Below are 5553 nucleotides of genomic sequence, written 5' to 3'. Positions count from 1 at the left end.
TCATTTCATATCTACTAAAAAAAATGAAAATAAATTAAGTTAATAATAACTTTGGTCTTTGTTTATCCTACCGGTTTAAAACCAAGGAGCGAAAACAATAGATTTTTATATAGTTTGTCTAGTTTGATTGATATGAGCGCCCTTCGTCCCTACGGCTTAGGCACCAGGACTTTTTTTCCCAATTAGAAAAGTTCAAACTAGATTCGCTTTCCTACTAGGATGTCTAAAAAAGATAATTAAGTTTAAAATTGAAACCATTTTTATCCAACTATTTGGACACAAAAGAAAAAATTGATAAAAAATAGGTCTTATTGTATAAATATCTATGAAACAAATTGTGCTTATATATTTTTTTAGATTTTTCGATTACAGGATAAACTATATTTAATGAGAATCCTTGCTTTAAATTGTCAATCCTTAGCATTAAAAGTTGAATATTTTATACTATTTTATAGGTTTATAACTACTAAATAATTTGCAAATTTTTTCGAGATTTTGACGAATTTTGTCAAAATGTGAACTTTAAAGTTTAAATAATTATAAAATCAAAATCGTGCTGGAACAAAATGTAGATAGAACTTTATAAAAATTTTCCTGACTTTGACCTAACAAAAAAATTCATATATGGACATTTATAGAATAACAACTAAAAAAGATATTAAAAAGTCTATAAAAAATGTAAAAATAGTCAATATATTTTTTAAATTATATCATGTGAAAAAAATGATAAAATAAACATTGAAGAGGAAAATGTGAAGTATCTACAGTTATTCCTTTTTGAATTAGGTACAATAAAATAAGAAAATCAATCGAAAAGAAAATATCGTTGTATAATTTAAAAGGTGAATACCCCAAGTCGTAAAAATGTAAACTTCAAATTAATATTGAATTTGATTTTTCTGTAAACCTATTTGTGTTAAAGATAGAAAAACTTATGAGGAATCTTGTATTCAATTTTCAAATGTTAGCTACGAAAAAAAAGTTCGAATTTCTAACTGAAAAATAATTTGCAAATGTTCACGATTTTGATAAAATTCTAGCTTCAGAAACCCATAATAAATTATTGTGAATTTTCACTTTACTTTATTATTTAATTACACTAATAACAATGTGTAAGGGACTAAGGGACCTTGTATTCAATTTTCAAGTTTTTGACTGAGCAAAAAATTATTTATCTACAATAATTGAAAAACAAAAAATAAAAATAAATAATTTCTTAAGCCTCTAAATAGCTAAAAAAAAATCAAAATATTTTGAAAATGTTATGATGTTCCTATGTAAATTGATCATATAAACATTTGATAACAATTTAAAGTATCTACACTTTACAGTAATTAGTACCTACTGGATTTTTGTTTTTTCTGTTGCTTTTGAAAACTATTGATAATTTTTTAACGTTCAAAGTAGGTACCAATTAGTTTGACTTAACAACCAGAAAGTGTACTGAAATTGATAAAAGAATTTTGAAGAATTATTTCAGTATTTCGACTACATACTTGTCGTGTACATACATAGAGACAACAAAACCATTTTAATATAAGCTATTATTACAAAACTTTGTAATTTGTAGCTGTTATTGTAAACTATTCTTAATGTTTAAGAATAGTATAATAGAATAATATTAATATGACGTTATATTATTATTCAGTTGTTATTATTATTTTCACTTAATTGTTAATATGCAACCAAATTCATACTATGAGTGTTTTTTATCATATTATTTTTTAATTTCTACTTCAATTAAATTGTTTTTGATTTAAATTTTTAAATATTATATTTATATTGTTTTGTTTTAAAAAAGGTATATTTACTGTGGTGCGAGTTTGTTGTTTATTCGATTCAGTATTACATAACATAATATTTATTGTCAATCAAAAATATGTTTGTTATATTTTATTTTATTTATATCATAATTAATGGTGGGCTTAATTTTGAGTTTAATTTTAGGGTCTGTGATTAAGTAAAAATGATGTTTTTTCATGAAAACATCTTGGCCTCAGCTCTCGGATCACGGACTGGTACTACCAACATTACTCATTACATTTTTATATTATTATAATTTGCTTATAATGCAGTTCATAACAGTAGTAAATAACCCTTTAATTTAATTTTGTTTGCATTGGTATTTTTTCAACTAACTGAAGCAATTACAGTATCATTATTCATAATACATAATTATTTTAAGTAATTTCAAAGATTAAATTGTATAAATCATTACAATAACAATAAATTAAAAAAACTAATAAATAAAAAACTACATTTATGCAGATTTCAAAATGTAAGTTAAATTTTGATAATAATTTTCAACATCTAAAAAGTATACAGTAAAAAAGTAATAAAAAGTATACAGTACATGATAATATTATATTTATTAAATACTTTTAAAAAATCTAACGGCTACAATTAAAACAAAAATAGACATGTTATATTACAGTAGTTCATATTTTGTGTAAAAACTTTTGTATGTTCCAGAATTGAATATACATATTTAGTTATAAATTGTGTTATGGGAAAAACAGTATCAGTCAACCAATTTAATTTATTTGTATTTATATTTCATCTATATAGAATGGTTGCTGCAGGCCCATTTAATCAGTTCAAAATAGTTAGTGACCAATCAAACTTAATATTGTTTCCTATAAGCTTTAAAAAGGAGCAAATATCAAGTATTAAATTTGATACGAATGATACAATCAATATAAAAATAATATGTTAGGTACAAAAATTATTTGTCTTCTTCTATGGTCTTCAATATGAACACAAAAATCTTCACAATCAAATTGCAACCATCCATCTATAAACATAAAACATACAAATACAATAATAGTAAATTATGTACAAAAATATATAAATTAGGGTAGCTTTTATTTTTACACATATATTAATAACTCAACAATTTGAATCATCAATTTAAAATCATTTTTATGATTGGTGTTTAATTTTTCTATTTTATTCTATGATAATGTATTACAAATCCTAAGCTGAACAATGAAATTTATAAACATTTTCAAAAATGTTGGTATAATTATAAGGACCATTGATGTACATCAACATTTTCAGATTTTCTATATTTTAAAGAGTTTTATCTTATAAACCAACATATAATATGATATATGTATTATAAACACTTATTTAGGATATCATTACTATTTAGACACAAATAAACATTGGTTCAAAATTTATAATATTTTTTCAAATTTTCTATTTGTAATCTACTCTCTCAACAGTGCCTTTGTATTCTCTTCTCTAAATGTTAGCATACCAATTTAATCTCAAAGTTAAGATATTTAATTTACAATTTTAGATAATTCAGCTTTAATTATAAAAAATGTCTATTTTTAGCTAGTGCTCAATAAATCAAATTAAAGAATTCAATTTTACTCTTACAGTTCCTCTTAAATAAATGAAACATAATTAAAACATCAATAAATAGTAAACAAATTGTAGACCAATATGCATGGTATTCATTATATGTCTATAAACATATAAACATTACCTAATAAATTATGTACATAATCTGTGTGACAGTGGTAATATATACTGTTAATTAAGAGAACGCTATACCCGCTGTTGTCTCTAGCAAATGTACAACATGGCAAAAACTGTTTTGAGGGGGATAGAACCACTCAGGCTGTAGCAATAGTTAAGAGTAAATTGGTATACAATATAGTTGAGAACATTATTTGTGAAATAGTTTTTATTTTTTTTATATCACTTATACAAAAAAAGTTCTTATTGATTCAAAATCTATTCATTTTGTGTTTTTTTTTAACTTGAATAACTTTTTTATGGTTCCAATACCGAAAAAATATTTCATAGCCAAAGTTCTTAGTATGTGCTGAAAATGTTATTTCTTAGTTATAACTGTAACCTTCTTGTTTCTTTCTAGCACAAAACAGTTTTTGTTAACTATAACATTTGCAAGACATAAGCATGATTATTTAGATGGAAACAACACAAGCAGGTGTAGCGTCCTCTTAAATCAAATATAATGAAATGATTTTCAAATAAAGTAAATTAAAGATAAACATAAATCAAACCTTTAGGTACTGCATAAATTATACCTTAAATGTTTTGGATTTATTGTGCACATTGGATAATAATAGTCACTTCAATTGATTTGTCACGTATGTCAGGATTGGTATCATCTGAAAAAATAGTCTATTATAAATAAAAACTAAATTAAAATCATAATGTAATAGGTAATTAATCGAAATACCATAAACGAAACAACCATTATTCTTGAATAGGAATTCAATGGTTCTCTGAGAAATAAACACAATCCACTCTATTGTAACATGGATAATGTTTTTGCTATGTGTACATTTTTTTTTCGTCACCGTTTATTTCTAACAGATTTCGAGTAACGACGACGTCGCCTAGCAAGTAGCAACCAGAAAAACATTTTGAATTTTTTCAGCGATACAGTACCACGCGGCTACGTTAACAGTTCTTCATCAAGTAAAAATCTAGTATAATATTTAAAATGAATAAATTGTCATAGTATTATGTAAATTACCAAATGGTCATTCACCATATTATTACGAACATATAATTTAAAACTTAAAAAAACATCGGTCATTGGGTATTAAACTTCAATTAAAACAGTATTAAAAATTACTTATAATACGAATATTATTACGATGCTTAGATCATATTGTACTTCATACACTTAACTTAGACTAACAATATTATGATATGATCTAAAGCGCCTGTTACTTGTAGGCTGTAGACCGTAGACAATATTTCGTCTTAATATTTGAAAATTCTGATAATAAAAGTGATAATATTATTATTTTTTGATAACCGATATTATTTTCTCGTCTGTTCTGTTTTCTGTCCTTTCAAATAATATATATTAAATTAATACAAATTTTTTGATGCAGCACCTTTCTTTGTGACACAGACTTAGTAAGAAAAGTACTGCGGACTGACAGCATGCTTGCGAAGAAGAACGACGTAAGAAGTTCATATAACAGTACAACACTGATAAGAAAATGATTGATGTCAGTTATATTAAGTTGCATTTTCTGCATTTATAAGGGGTAATTTTGTAAAATTGTTAAAACAAATATGATTATGACTTAGGTATGACTTATGAGTTATGAGGTAGGTTTGTAAGTGAGGTACCTTTTTTAAAATGCTACTGAAGGGAATTAAACAAATTATCAATTAATATATGCTAAACGAGTATATTCACTATTAAAATAATAGATAACTTGTTTAATACATATCTTAATAAAGAACATATCATTATTAATTTAAAGGAAATTATGTTATCATTATTTGCTATAACTATGATTGTTAATTATTTTGACTTGTAAACTATTATTCTATTTGGTTATTCAAATTATTATTATTTTGTTTTATAAATAATTAACTTTTAGCAATTGTTACAATTATTATTATATGGGCATATCCGCATATCACTTATAGGACATGTAAACTTATGAAAATTTATTATTTTGAATTTAAATTATAATTTTAAAAATGTAAAAATATAAAAATTATTTATTTATGAAATCAAAAAATAGATGAAATCCTATTATTACT

General features: G+C 23.9%; 1 long non-coding RNA gene across 1 annotated transcript; it reads right to left on the bottom strand.

The window, feature by feature from the left end:
* Nucleotides 1-2499: 2499 nt before the first annotated feature.
* Nucleotides 2500-4754, bottom strand: LOC111030252. The gene is made up of 3 exons (XR_002604084.1): nt 4220-4754; nt 4065-4148; nt 2500-2794 (listed from the first exon to the last, which is right to left on the bottom strand). It is a non-coding gene; the product is annotated as an uncharacterized LOC111030252 (long non-coding RNA).
* Between the last annotated feature and the right edge of the window lie 799 nt (nt 4755-5553).

This window comes from Myzus persicae, unplaced genomic scaffold (genome assembly GCF_001856785.1).
Source record: "Myzus persicae strain clone G006 unplaced genomic scaffold, MPER_G0061.0, whole genome shotgun sequence".
NCBI classification, from domain to species: Eukaryota; Metazoa; Arthropoda; class Insecta; order Hemiptera; family Aphididae; genus Myzus; species Myzus persicae.
The sequence above is the reverse complement of the archived record's forward strand: the minus strand, read 5'-3'. Positions and strand labels throughout refer to the sequence as shown.